Source organism: Diceros bicornis, chromosome 26, assembly GCF_020826845.1.
Source record: "Diceros bicornis minor isolate mBicDic1 chromosome 26, mDicBic1.mat.cur, whole genome shotgun sequence".
NCBI lineage: Eukaryota > Metazoa > Chordata > Mammalia > Perissodactyla > Rhinocerotidae > Diceros > Diceros bicornis.
Genome location: NC_080765.1, coordinates 45,219,189 through 45,234,891, shown reverse-complemented (window position 1 = coordinate 45,234,891; position 15,703 = coordinate 45,219,189). Strand labels below are relative to the sequence as shown.

The window sequence follows — 15,703 nt, the reverse complement described above, 5'->3', positions numbered from 1 at the left end:
AATCTTCTTAAATTTATATAAGCATGCCTTGTTTCCCAAGTATGGTCTATTCTTGAGAATGTTCCACGCGCGCTTGAGAAGAATGTGTAATCTGCTGTGTTTAGATGGAGTGCTCTGTATATGTCTATTAAGTCCATCTCATCTAGTTTTTCATTTAGGTCCATTATTTCCTAATTTATTTTCTGTCTGGATGATGTGTCCATTGACGAGAGTGGGGTGTTAAGATCCCCTACTATTATTGTGTTGTTGTTAATATCTCCCTTTAGGTGTGTTAATAGTTGCTTTATGTACTTTGGTGCTCCTATGTTGGGTGCATATATATTTAAAAGTGATATGTCTTTTGGTGGAGTGTCCCTTTTATCATTATATATTGCCCCTTTTTGTCTCTCATTACCTGTTTCATCTTGAAGTCAACTTTGTCAGATATAAGTATGGCAACCCCTGCTTTCTTTAGTTTGCCATTAGCTTGGAGTATTGTCTTCCGTCCTTTCACTCTGAGCCTGTGTTTGTCTTTAGAGCTGAGATGTGTTTCCTGGAGGCAGCATATTGTTGGGTCTTGTTTTTTAATCCATCCCACCACTCTGTGTCTTTTGATTGGAGAGTTCAGTCCATTTACATTTAGGGTAATTATTGATATATGGGGGCTTGTTGTTGTTATTTTATCGCTCTTTTTCTGGTTCTTTTGCATTTCTTTTGTTTCTCGTCCCGTGTGTTTCGGACTACCAATTTAGCTTGGTAGTTCTGTATGAGGGTTCTCTTAGTTTTCTCTTTCTTTATCGTGTGTGAATCTGTTCTGATTATTTGGTTAGTGGTTACCATGAGGTTTGTATTAAAAATCTTGTGGATGTGATAGTCCATTTTTTGATGGCCTCTTATTCCCTTAGACTAAGTCGATTTGACCCCTTTCCTCTTCCTCTTCTAAGTTATTGTTGTCACATCTTATTCCTTCTTGTGTTGTGAGTTCGTGTTTAACATGATGAGGTTATATTTATGCTTGGTGCTTACCTTCCCTTGATCTTTAGTTTTATATTTAAGTGTTTGCTAATCTATTTTGATAGAGGACTGTAATTTTTCTGGTTTTGTCGACCTATTTTCCTCCTGTTCAAAACTTTGAATCCCCTGTCTCTTTTTTCCATCAGGGATGAGGGTCTTCTTGAGCACTTCTTGTAGTGGGGGTCTTGTGGCAATGAACTCCCTTAGCTTTTGTTTATCTGGGATAGTTATTCTTTCTCCATCATATCTGGAGGATATTTTTGCTGGATAGAGTATTCTTGGCTGAAAATTTTTGTCCTTCAGAATTTTGAATATATTGTTCCACTCTCTCCTAGCCTGTAAAGTTTCTGTTGAGAAATCGCCTAAAAGCCTGCTAGGAAATCCTTTGTATGTTATTTTATTTTATTTTTTTGTCTAGTTGCCCTTAATATTTTTTCTTTGTCATTGACTTTTGCCAGCTTTACTACTATATGCCTTGGAGAGGGTCTTTTCATGTTGATATATTTAGGAGATCTATTTATTTCATTCACTTGTATTTCCAGCTCCTTCCCCAGGTTTGGGAAGTTCTCAGATATTATTTCTTTGAACAAGTTCTCTCCTCCTTTTTCCCTCTCTTCTCCCTCTGGAATACCTATAATCCTTATGTTGGATTTCCTAATTGAGTTGGATATTTCTCAGAGAGTTTCTTCATTTCTTTTTAGTCTTAGTTCTCTTTCTTCTTCCATCTGGAGCGTTTCTGCATTGCTGTCCTCGATATTGCTAATTCTTTCCTGCATATTGTCAGCTCTGATGCTTAAGGCTTCCAGATTTGTCTTTACCTCCTCTATTGTGTTTTTCATCTCTAAGATTTCTGATTGGTTTTTTTTTTACAGTTTCAATCTCTTTTGTGAAGAAACTCCTGATTTCATTGAATTGTCTGTCTGTGTTTTCTTGTATATCATTAAGCTTTTTTATGATGGCTATTTTGAATTCTCTGTCATTAAGGTTATACATTTCTGTGCTTTCTGGGTTGACTTCTGGGTGCTTGTCATTTTCCTTTTGGTCTGGAGATTGAATATATTTTTGCATGGTGCCTGTTGGTGTTGGCTTACTTTTCCTCATGGTGAAAATACATGGTCGCAGTTTCCTCTTGCTGCCACTGGGTGGGGGTCAAGGGCTGTGTATTCTGGCTTGCTTCAACCTGCAGGCACTCTCGTCTGCCCCTGGCTGATCTTAGGCATGGCTGAGTGGAGGCTGCTGGGTGGGAAGCATGGGAACAGCTGGAGCTGGAGCGTGGGAACAGGTGAGACTGGAGCACAGCTAGGCTGAAGCAGCTGGGGCTCGGATGTGGGTGGGTTGAAGCAGCTGCAGCTGAAGTGCCAGTGGGCCAAAGAAGCAGGGGCTAGAGCGCTGCTGGGCCGAAGAAGCTGGAACTGAAGTGCGCTGGGCTGAAGAAGGAGGAGCTGGAGTGCACTGGGCCAAAGAAGGAGGAGCTGGAGGGCCACTGGGCCAAAGAAGCTGGAACTGGAGTGTGCTGGGCCAAAGAAGCTGGAACTGGAGTGCCCTGGGCCGAAGCTGCTGGTGCCAAGTCAGCTGGAGCCTGAGCACAGGCCAAGCCGAAGCCACTGGAGCCAGGGGTTGAGGGGGCGGTCAAGCCGAAGGAGCTGGGCCATGGCTTGGTCCAGCGAGAGCAGCTGGGGCTATGGCATAGTGGGGCCTGAGCTGCCACTGCCTCTGGTGCGGGGGCACAGGCTTGCCCCACTGCTGGTCAGGCTGGGCACCTGGGAGCCACCACCCATGGGGGTGGGTCGTGGTCACACTGCCCCTGCCCGTGGGGCCCAGGCACCTGGGGGCCACTGACCCTGGGGATGGGGCTGAGCTGAAGCACTGCTGTGCTGAAGTGCCAGTCAGATGGGCTGGGTGGGGGAGGGGCGCTTACTTTCACCTCCCCAATCTCAGAAGTTTCTCACTTAGCTGTCGCTCTCTGCTTTCCTGAGGGGCCAGCCTGTTGAAACTACCCTTGCAACAGTTCCGCTCTCTCCGCAGGGGGATCCCCTCAGGCTGTGAGGGGTCTTGGAGAGTACTGGATTTCACGTGGCGAGCCTCCCCTCCCCCTCCTCTGGGAGCCGCAAGGTCTCAGTCTCTGGGTCGCAGTCCTTGGGGAAGGAAAAGAGCTCCTCTTATCCCCTTCCACTTCCTATGGAGATTCCAGCACCTCTGTCCTCAGGTGTATGGCTGCCTGGGTGCCTCAGATGTCCCCTGTGTTGTGTGAATAGCTTCTGTTGGAATGTGAATGTCCTTTTTGTTGTGTCTTAGAGGGGGAGAGTTGAATGGGGGAAGCTCACTCTGCCATGATGCTGACGTCACTCGGGTTTGTTTTGTATTTTGTTTTATTGTGTTTTTGTTTTTGTTTTTTAGGAAGATTGGCCCTGAGCTAACATCTGTTGCCAATCTTCCTCTATTTTTTTGTTTTTTTTCTCCCCAAAGCCCCAGTACCTATTTGTATATCCTAGTTGTAGGTCCTTCTACTTCTTCTATGTGGGACGCTGCCTTACCATGGCTTGATAAGCGGTGAGTAGTCCATGCCCAGGATCCGAACCAATGCATGAACTTAACTGCTATGCCACTGGGCCAGCCCCCTCATCAGATATCTTGACTCAGCCTTTGACACAAAGAAGGGGAAACCATGAGGACTTTTTCTAGCAGTGGCAGCCATTGCAGCAAGATGGATTCCAGGGCGACAGTGCTACTGGTGGCATTTCATGTCAATGATAACTGTGTCAAAGCCATGAACTATAACATTCATGCTTGGAGGCAGCAGGAACATAGGTATACTAATCAAACCAGTTCTGTGGCAAGATTTGGGGCCATTGTAGCTGGTGTGTGACCTTCTGAGCCTGGTTCTCCAGATGCTCCGTGCTTTTGAAAGGTATGACTGTCAACTTAAAAAGCAAATTTGCCTGTTATTTTATCTCAAAATGAGTTCATTCAGAAATATCCAAGAATTGCAAATGGGGTTGTGCATGCTATGGAAAACTATAGGCAAATCCAGAAAAGAGAAGAAGGGAGCTGCTTTTATAAAGAAAAAGGGGGAGTAGAGAGTGGCTGTTCTAAATAAAGTCCACTGGGGGGAAAGTAGCAGCTCATGGTGGCAACACCTTTTCATTGGCTGAGCTGCAGCATTTCTCATTGGCGGGGCATTGCCAGGTGGGGAGAGAAGTCTTCCTTTAGTAGTAAAGTAGTTTTACTTCCTGTCCAAAATGCAAGCGTCCCTCCCTTCCTGATTGGTATAATTGACGATGTGTGATAGGGTGTGAGAGCACCCTGCTGCAGGACCTCTCAGCTCCAATTTAGTTAAGGTTTCTTTTATTAATTTCCACACCATTATCACTTTCATGAAATCCTTTTCTGCTTAACTCAACAAGACTTGGTTTTTGTTATTTGCAACTAAGAACTGTGAGTGAGGCCACAATATAGCCAATCATCAGAAAAGGACTTGAACCCTGAACTGGACAGCCATCAGTACCCTCTCCAGCTCATCTCTACTTCTCTCTCTGTTTGCACTTTTTGTCCTTCTCTGTAGACTTCTGCTTCTCCATTTATGGGGCAATCAGGAGAGATTACAAATGCCTGAATTTACCTGTCCAGACCAAGTTATACTGAGAATGACCCACAGGCCCTCAGCCTCAGTTCCAGGTCCCCTAATCCAATCACGAATGCTCACTGGGCAGGAGGTGGTAGAGTATAATTTGGGCTGCTGGAGCCCATGCCCCTGTGACTCTATGGATTCAGGGACCATTCTCAGGAAAAGGTGATCCATTGTGAGCTGGGAAGACATCCCAAAAGAAGTCTACTCTAGGCGCCTGGAGTTTCTCAGTCATGGCATGCTGTGCTCTCTCTCATATCTCTGCTCCCAATTACAAACAGATTATCCTTTACAACAAATGCTTTAAAGGACTCAGCACAACTGTGTAATGCTACACACCACCCCCCAGCCCCCAGCATCCTTATCTGCAAATGCGTTGCTAACTCTACACAGTAAATGACCAGATATGAGAGGAAAAAAGGGGTTCACTCAAATAACACTGAAATAACCCCAGTTTCCGAGCTAAGAAAATAGGAAGAGGGGCCGGCCCCGTGGCTTAGCAGTTAAGTGCGAGCACTCTACTGCTGGCGGCCCGGGTTCGGATCCCGGGCGCGCACCGATGCACCGCTTCTCCGGCCATGCTGAGGCTGCGTCCCACATACAGCAACTAGAAGGATGTGCAGCGATGACATACAACTATCTACTGGGGCTTTGGGGGGGAAAATAAATAAATAAATAAAATTATAAAAATTAAAAAAAAAAAGAAAATAGGACGAAAAATCTTTTAACGACTGAATTTTCAAATACATAAACATGAGTCCAGATCAGCAAGGTGATGCAATTTGAGGTCTCAGGGAATTTTCTCTGGGACTTGTCCCCACCCAGATTGCTTTATCTCAAAGTTCTGACCCCGGAGTTGGATGATATACTTTGTCATCTTTGTTGGGTCCACAGGACCAGGAAAAAAGTGAGACAATTACTCTCTGCTTTTCTCTAATGATGTTCTCAGGGAATCTGGTCCCAGTGGCCATGGAAGCTCCTATACATACTGTTTCTAATTCCCCTATACATCCTCCCTGCACAGAGGTCTAAGGCCTTGACCCTCTGCTCCTCACTTGCTCAGGACCTACCTATATTTCCAAGACTTTCCAAACCTTATAATAAAGAGGAGCATTGGCCTGTTCCTCAAAGGTGAAGAACACTTGATAGCAGCAGCACTAACTTCTCCCAGGTGAGATTATAACAATGGGGATGTCAATACTTGTTTACTAATGAGTGAAGTTCTTTGAGAATCTCCTTTGTTAAATCTTCCAGATCCAGGGAGAAGCATTAAGAGTCTTGAATCCATCAGCTGGAGCTTGAGATAAACCCAGTAATAGTCAGCTGTTTCTCTTGTCTCTAAGAACTACTAAGAAGTAGAAGAAAGCCTGGGAATGTTTAAAGAGACATACATAATGGCAGAGAGGGCTGAGTATGTGCCCGTGTGTTGTATTTATGTTATATTTGATACAATTTAGACAAGGAGTCCAGTGGGACCAGCATCATCTAGGACTGGGAGTTGGAAGTTGAGGGTGTAGAGACTAAGGACAGATCCTGACCGAGCAACTCTAATACAGGTTTTGTTAACACGACCATGGCTGGAGCTTGGATTGTTGCATCCACACCCCTAGCTTCTAGGTTTCTGACCTCTGCCTCTCTTCTCTGCATCTGAGTCCAGGCCCATGGGAGTGGCCAACCAGTCGAGTGTCTCCGAGGTCCTCCTCCTGGGGCTCTCCAAGCAGCCCCAGCAGCAGCAGCTCCTCTTCATGCTCTTCCTGAGCATGTACCTGGCCACGGTCCCGGGAAACCTGCTCATCCTCCTGGCCGTCAACATGGACTCCCGCCTGCACACTCCCATGTACTTCCTCCTCAGCAACCTGTCCTTCGTGGACATCTGCTTCTCCTCCACCGCCGTCCCCAAGATGCTGGCCAACCACGTACTGAGGAGTCAGACCATCTCCTTCTCCGGGTGTCTCACACAGATGTATTTTGTTACATGTTCATGGGTATGGACGGTTTCCTCCTGGCTGTGATGGCCTATGACCGCTTTGTTGCTGTATGCCACCCCTTACACTACTCAACAAAGATGACCCATCAGCTCTGTGCCCTGCTGGTTGCTGAGTCATGTGTCATTGCCAACCTGGATGTCCTATTGCATACCCTGCTGATGGCTCGACTCTCATTCTGTGCAGACAACGCCATCCCCCACTTCTTCTGTGATGTGACCCCCCTCCTGAAACTCTCCTGCTCTGACACACACCTCAATGAGATGATGATTCTTATCGAGGCAGGGCTGATAATGATCACTCCATTTATTTGCATCCTAGTATCATATATCCTTATCACCTGTGCTGTCCTGAGAGCGCCATCCACAAAGGGAAGATTGAAGCCTTCTCCACTTGTGGCTCCCACCTGGCTGTGGTTTCCCTCTTCTATGGCACCATCATATTTCTGTATTTCAACTCTTTATCCTCCCACTCCACTGAGACAGATGTAGCAGCTGCTGTGATGTTCACAGTGGCGACTCTATGCTGAACCCCTTCATCTACAGTCTGAGAAACAAAGACATAAAAAGGGCTCTTGGAAAAGTGGTTGTTATGAAATTTTTTTTGCTCAATAATGAAATGGGCTAAGAAAATCACAGAGGGAACTAATTTCTAAGGAAACCATGTTTGTTTCTTCTATTGTGCAGAATGTAGCATTTGTTTTTTGTAAGAGAATCATCTACTATCTATCTTGGGAGAACAAAACTTGATACTGCCTCTTCAGGTTAAAGATGGAAAGAGAGATCCTTTTACCAAATAACTTGACTATTCCAACTGTCAATGTCCTGCAGCCAAAACCTGGGAACACTCCTCTTGTTGAATAAGTTGAGTTTATTACTCATTATAACAAGGGAGAATACACACCATGGGGGAATAGTGAGGCATCTTATCTTAGTAGGAAGGTGCTAGAAAGGACTTATTAAAAGATTTGGGCTTGTGTGAGCTGATTTGGGTGAGGATTTAAGGAATTGGGTTTTTGCTCTGGATTAAATGCCATCACAAAGTGGGGATAATTTTCATTGAATAACTTAATATATTTTATCTATAAGGAGGGAAGACTAGACTGAGGCCAAAGCTGTGATTGGCAAAGAAGTAGCAGTCACTCATATCAGCCCTCACAGGGTGAATTTAGTCATTTTTGTGGCTTGGACAGTGTTCATGTTTTTGTGTTCGGACATGATTACAGAGTGGTCTTGTTCTGTCTTGCTCCATAATAGTCACAGAGTAGCCTTGTGTGATACTGTGAAATACTGTGTGTTTATCAGGAGAGTACCACGACCTAGCTGTGAGTGCCAGGCCAGCTCCTGGATATCAGGGCTGATTTCTCTTTCTTACAGCAGAGACACAGAGATATGAACACATCTGATGGGAGGGTCAGACTGGTGTTGGGACAGGAAGGGGAAAGGTTCATTCAGGGCTCTAGGATTCCCTAATTCTGCCGCTCATTCAAGCTAGTTATTTTTTATCTTCTTATCTGAGTTTTATGTATCACACGACATTTCAACAAGAATATGGGTAAGTTAGACAAGAAATAAATATCTTCCAAAATCTCAATGCCCAGCCGTGTCAATCAACTGCATCTTTTTTTCACCTTCTGTTCCATTTATGTCAATGCATTAAGATATTTTACATAGATACTAATTTACATCCTGATTTTCCACTTTCATTTTGTAATAAAGCTTTTCTAAATTGCTATATAGTTTCCACAATTTTATTTCCATCAAGTTGCTCTAGCAAAATGTATTCACTAGTAATTCTGTTTCTGAATTAAAACATAAAGGAAACTTACCATTTAAAAGTATGACTTTAAATTTATTTTGAAAATCATTGCATAAAATAAAAAATTGACAAATATATGAAACTGGTTAAAACATCACTGAACCAGGATGCTCTGGATTTTGAGAAACAAAGAAGAAAATAGAGCAGTTACCCTAAATTTCAGAGAGATAGGTAAGATGACATCTTGTATGAAAACTGACAGAATTCAGAATCAGAAGCTGTTTCTGAGTTTATCATATGATTTTCTTTTTTATATTTTATCATATTTGTATATTGATATGTTTGCCTAAAGGAATAAATGGTAGCATTTTTAATTTTCAGCCTATGTATCGAAGAATTCTTCATAATAAGATGGAAAGTACCTATTCCTTGAAAGTTTGAAAGAAATCCCCAGCCTTAGTTGTATGTACTTTGGTGCTCTCTTATTAGATACATGTATGTTTATAATTGTTATATATTCTTGTTTTATCCTTTTATCATTATGAAATGTCCCTCTTTATCTGTAGTAACATTTTTTGTTTTGAAGTCTATTTTGTCTGATATTAGTGTAGCCACTCCAGCTTTCTTGTGGCTGCTGTTTGCATGATACATCTTTTTCCATTCTTTTACTTTCAACCTATTTGTGTCTTTGAATCTAAAGTATGTACCCTGTAGACAATATATACTTTGATCCTGTTTTTTAATCCAATGTGATAATCTTGGCCTTTTGGTTGGATTGTTTAATCCACTCACCTTTAATATTATTATTGATATAGTTGGATTTATGTCTGCCATTTTACTTTTTGTTTTCTGTATTTCTTGTGTCTTTACTGCTTGCTTTTGCATTAAGTAAATATATTCTAATGTAGCATTTTAACCCCAGTAGTGATTTTTTTGGATTTTTTTAGTGGTTGCTCTATCTAGGTTTTACCATATACGTCTTCAATTATCAAAATCAGCTTCAGATTGATACTAGCTTAATTCCTGTGATACATAAAAATGCTTCTTCTATATAGCTCTATTTCCTTTCCCCTTTTGTGTATTATTTATGTATTATTCCTTTCCATGTTATATCTATCAATGTTACAAAACCAACAATACATTGTTACAGTTATTACATTACCATCTGTCGTCATTTCCTTAGCCCATTATAACTTTACTCTCACCAACCTCTTTTGTGATTTTATTGGCAAATATATTACACATCTATTACATTTCTTTATGCTATAGGCCCAACAATACATTACATATATATTATTTTATCCAATTGCTTTTTAAATCATTTAAGAGAGGAAAGGAGAAAAAAATGCATTTATAGTGTCTTTCATAATTACTTGATCAACTTTATCAGTGCTCTTTGTTTCATTTATGTGGATCTGAATTGCCATCTGGGGTCACTTGCTTTTAGCCTGAAGGAATTCTTTTAGTATTTCTTGTAAAGTAGGTCTCTACTGGTCACAAATTCTCCTAGTTTTTGTTTACCTAGGAAAGTTCTTGTCACCTTTGTTTTTAAAAGATGGCGTTGCTGGATATAGGATCCTTGATTTACAGTTTCGTTCCCGAGCATTTTTCTCTTAAATTTTTTTTTATTTGTGAGAGTTCTTTAAATGTTGACTCAATAGTAAATGGTTACACAATATTTTTTGAGCACGTCAGACACCTTTTCACAAATGCTGCAGCTAGCTTTCCCCAGTTTATGCTTTGCCATTGGTTTTGTTAATGGTTTTTTGGACATAGTATATATTTTAATTTTATATTATTAAAACCAGCAAGCATTTATTTTGTTTTTTCTTCCACTTCTCTTTTGCTTTATATTTTCTTGCCCATTCTGACATTACTTAAATCTCCAGCTATATTTTTTTCTAGTTGTTTTTAGTTTTTACAGTTTAAATCAATAATTTGTGTTTATGGCTCTAATTTCATTTCTTCATATATTTATAAAATTGCTCCACTTTTTTTTAATTGAGGTAACATTGGTCTATAACATTATATAAATTCCAGGTGTACATCATTATATTTCAACTTCTGTGTACAATACATCGTTTTCCCCACCAAAAGTGTTGTTTCCATGGTCACTGTACAAATGTCCCCCTTTACCCTTTTCACCCTCCCCCACCTCCTTCCACTCTGGTAACCACCAATCTGTTCTTTGTATCTATGTGTTTGTTTGTTGTTGTTGTTGTTGTTTATCTTCCACATATCAGTGAAATCATATGGTATTTGTCTTTCTCCATCTTATTTCACTTAGCATGATACTTGCAAGGTCCATCAATATTGTTCCAAATGGCAAGACTTCATCTTTTTTATGGCTGAGTAGTATTCCATTTTATATATATACCACATTTTCTTCATCCATCGATGGGCACTTAGGTTGTTTCCATGTCTTGGCTATTGTAAATAATTCTGTAACGAACATAGGGGTGCATATATCTTTTCAAATTAGTGTTTTCATATTCTTTGGATAAATACCCAGAAGTGGAATAGCTAGATCATAGTTTTAATTTTTTGAGGACTCTCCATACTGTTTTCCATAGTGGCTGCACCAATTTACATTCCCACTAGCAGTGTACAAGGTTTCTGTTTTCTCCACATCCTTTCTAACACTCCAGTTACTTTTTAATAATCTTTCATTACTTCACTTATTTGTAACACCACTTTTATCACTTGCAAAATGCTAATCATTATATCTAATGTGTGTTGAGAATTTATTATGTGCTAGACAGTTGTCCAAGACTTTTCTCTATCATATCTATTTTAATAGTTGCAGCCATGAGGTAAGTATCACTATCTTCCCCATTCAAGGCCATCCCTGGGTTTAGAGAGATTAAATGATTGTCTCAAGGTCCTGCAGTTAGGACATAGTGGAACCAGGATTCTGACATATCCAGCTCCATGATCAAGTACATCCTCTGAATGACTCTGTAAATTCATATAAAGATATATAGATATATATATATAAATATAGGTATAGATGGATATAGATATATTTTTAGATTCTCTGTTCTGATACACTGACTGAACATTTATTATTGTGCTAATATCATGCTATATTAGTTTGAGGCATTTTTAAGCTTTATAATACTTTGCAATATGTGATAGATTATTCTTGCAAAATTATGTCAAGATACAGGTATAGGAATGTTTATTATTATAAACATGCATAGACATAACACTTGGAAAACTCCAGGAGTCCATCTAAAGGGAAGCAATTGAGTAAATTATGAACCATCTTTATAATGGAATCCAATACAGCCACTTAAAGAAGACAGTAGATTTGTATGTTCTGATGTAGGAAGAATTTGTAAGATATAATTTAAAGTGTTTTACAGAATGATCCCTTCTGTGTAGATAAAAATAAAGGATTTTATTGGCATAAATTTTTTAGGAGAGATACCTAAAAACTCATAATCAGTTCCACCTTTTCTTGTTACTATATATGGACTTACCTCATTCTTTTTAAGAACGGAATACCATATAAGTTTATCAAATTTATCAAAATAAGTAAATAAAGAACCCCCAGCCTACTTAGTTGACATACAATTTTATTTAAATAGCTCTGATTGATGAACATTTAGGTTGTTCCACTGTTTTATCATTACAAATTTGCTGCATAAGACATCCTTGTGCATATAACCTTGCTCACATGTGCAAAAATATCCTTTCAGACCACACTATCCCCATTTCTTAGTTCTTTAAATTTATCCTTTTTCCTAGAATGTAAGCCCCATAGGGACAAGAATTTTATCTGTTTTGTTCACTATTTGTAATAAATTGCTGTTTAGCACATATTCAGCCCCCACGCCCTCTTGGGATAACATATTCTTTCCTATTCTGTTGACTTTGAACTTCACTGTGTGACTTGCTTTAGTCAGCAAAATGTGAGTGGTCAAAACATGAGACCTTAAATCTGCTTGTGCACCTTGCCTTGGCTCTTGCACGAGAAGGACGTTCACCAGGTAGCTGCTGCCCCTAAGTCCAAGCTCCAGAATGCTGCACATGAATCAGAACTGAATCCGACCTGAAGTCTAGAGTGAAGCAGAGCTACCTCAACCAACCTGCAGACCCATGAGTGAGAAAATTAAATGCTTACTATAATCCAGTGAGTTTGGGGATATCTTTCCCACTGTACCACTGCAACCATACCTGACTTATTCGGTACCAGATATGGAGAGTATTGTTACAAAAGCCTAAAATACATGGCATTTGTCTTAGGATCGGGCAAAGAAATTGTTAATAGAGGATGGAAAATGGTCACTGTGTTGTATAATGGTGAAACATTTGGTAAAACTGTTGCCTTCAGTAACTTGGCCAACTTAAAGAACTTGTGGCATTTGTCAAGGAAGTTTCGACACAGACCATTGGTAGTATATGTTGACTGTTGATTGCTGATTTTGGTTAGATAATGCAAGGAAAAAATAGTGAGCTCAATGAATTCAGAATATAACTGACTTGTTTTTAGGAAGAATTTAGAGGGAAAATAGGGAGCCCGGAAGTTGTAGAGTCAGAAAGTGTAACTGTTTTTCACCAGATCAAAGTTGTGGCCATTTAAAACACATGAACCCCCATGTATCCATCACGTAGATGCATTAATTATCAATTTGTGGGCAATATTGTTTCACCCATACCCCTAACTTATTTCCCCTGCTTGTTTTATTTTAAATCCCAGGCATCATTTCATCCATGAATATAGGATAAAAGGACTCTCTCCTTTTTTTTAACATAACCACATATCATTATCATGCTTTAGAAAATTAAGAGTAATTTCTTAATTTTATCAAATATTCCTAATTGTCTCATAAAAGTCTTTTTTTTTCCTTTTCAGATTTTTGAATCAGGACTCAAAATCTGCACATTACTATTGGTTATGTCTCTTAACTATCACTTAAACTCTCATTTAAACTATAAGCTCCCCTTTCATATTTTTTGTTCTTAAAATATTTGTTGAAGAAATTGAGCTATTTGTCCTGTATAGTCTCCCACAGTCAGGATTTTGATCATTGCATCTCCACGGTGTCATTTAAAATGTTCCTCTATCCCCTATAAAATGGAATTTGGATCCAGAGGCTTGATCAGATTCGAGTTCAATTTTTTGGCAAGACTACATCACAGATGGTGGTATATGCTTTACTAAGAAGGCATAACATCTGGTTGTCTTATTTTTTTCTGATGTTAGCAGGCATTGATGCTTAATGTTAAGATCCATGAATTCATTACAGGTTGCACGATAGTGATTCTTTAATTTTATTATTCTTTTTTCATTTACTGACTAGAATATTTCTGTAAAGAGAAACTTTCCCTCCTCTGCTATTTGGCTACCCAGTGTTTCATATAGAAAAGGCAGGATAAATGCTAGATTCTTTCCCTTGTTTACACGTGTTCAAAATAATAAGCTGGTTCAATAGCATCCTCCAATGATAATCAATTAGTTTTTGTTTTTCAAGTATAATTATAAACTCAAAGATTTAAACATATTTGATATTTTTCAATAACTACAAGTATTACCCTTATTGATTCTCAAATTGTCCTATCTTTGGCCATCAGGAACCTCTATACAGTTGGTGTCTGAGTTCTTTTGGCAGAATATGGGTAGTCTTTTGATAGAATCCTTGCTATCTGGTATTAGAAGGTGTTCTAGACTCATTCTGTACATTTTCTGCCGCAGACCTAGAATCGGTGTTCATTGGTGCTGAGCTGATCATTTTCCTGGCTCTTTCTGTGGACAGAGTTAGGACACATTTTCTTAAGATAAAAATACACCATGAGTTCATACTGATACTTCCAATTCAAATTTAGAACTACAGAGTTTTCTCCTAACCTCTTTAATGATACATTTGTTGCTTCTATCTCTCATGCTGAGGCAATCTCAATGCCACCAAGAATAGTAGAATGTGACATAATCCTTTGCTTTCTTCCATGATAACAATCTCATAACAGTGGTGAGTTCTGATGGTTATCAGATGGTAAAATGGTTATAGCCATTTTGAATTTGAGATGTCCATTAGACATCCAAGTGGAACTATCAAGAAGGAATTGTATATAAGGTTTAGACATCAGGGGAGAGGTTGGAGCTGGAAATATACATTTGGGTGACATCAGTATATAGCTAGTATTTGGGAAGAACTGATATCTTAACACTACTGAGTCTTCCTATTCATGAACATAGAATAGCTCTCCATTTATTTAGATCTTTGATTTCTTTCAAGTTTTGTAATTTTCCTTGTATAGATCTTGTATATATTTTGTTAGATTTATGCCTAAACACTTTTTTTGGTGTACTAATGGAAATAGTGTTGTATTTTTAATTTCAAATTCTATTTGTTCATTGCTGGTATGTAGGAAAGCAATTGACTTTTGTAGATTGGTCTTGTATCCTGCCACCTTGCTATAACTGCTTTCGAGTTCCAGGAATTTGTGTGCGTGTGTGTGTATATTCTTTGGGATTTTCTACATAGACAATCATGTCATCTGCAAAGACAGTTTTATTTCTTCCTTCCCAATGTGTATACCTTTTATTTCCTTTACTTGTCCTATTTCATTAGCTAGAACTTCCAATATGTGTTAAATAGGAGTGGTGGGAGGGGATATCCTTGCCCCTGATCCTGTTCCTTATTCTTGATCTTAGGTGAAAAGTATGTAGTTTCTGCCCATTAATTATGATGTTGGCTGTAAGTTTTTTTGTTTTGTTTTTTTTTTTTTGGTGAGGAAGATCAGCCTTGAGCTAACATCCAATGCCAATCCTCCTCTTTTTGCTGAGGAAGACTGGCCCTGAGCTAACATCCATGTCCATCTTCCTCTACTTTATGTGGGACACCGCCACAGCATGGCTTGACAAGCGGTGCATCGGTGCACACCCGGGATCCGAACCGGCAAACCCCTGGCTGCTGCAGCGGAGCACACACACTTAACTACTGCACCACTGGGCTGGCCCTGGCTGTAAGTTTTTGTACATGTTCTCTATCAAGTTGAGGAAGTTCCCCTCTATTCCTAGTTTGCTGAAGGTTTTTATCATGAATGGATGTTGGATTTTGTCTAATGCTTTTTCTACATCTGATGTTATTATATAATTTTTCTTCTTTAGCCTATTGATGTGATGGATTACATTCATTGATTTCCAAATGTTGAACTGGCCTTGCATACCTGGAAAGAATTTCACTTTGTCACGATATATAATTCTCTTTATAAACTGTTGGATTCAAGTTGCTAATATTTCATTGAGGATTTTGGCAGCTATGTTCATGAGAGCAATTAGTCTGTAGTTTTCCTTTCTTGTAATGCCTTTGTCTGGTTTTTGTGTTAGGGCCTC

At 39.6% G+C, this 15,703-nt stretch overlaps 1 pseudogene; it reads left to right on the top strand.

The window, feature by feature from the left end:
- Positions 1 to 6,279: 6,279 nt before the first annotated feature.
- Positions 6,280 to 7,230, top strand: LOC131422977 (olfactory receptor 1F1-like; annotated as a pseudogene).
- The last annotated feature ends 8,473 nt before the right edge of the window (positions 7,231 to 15,703 follow it).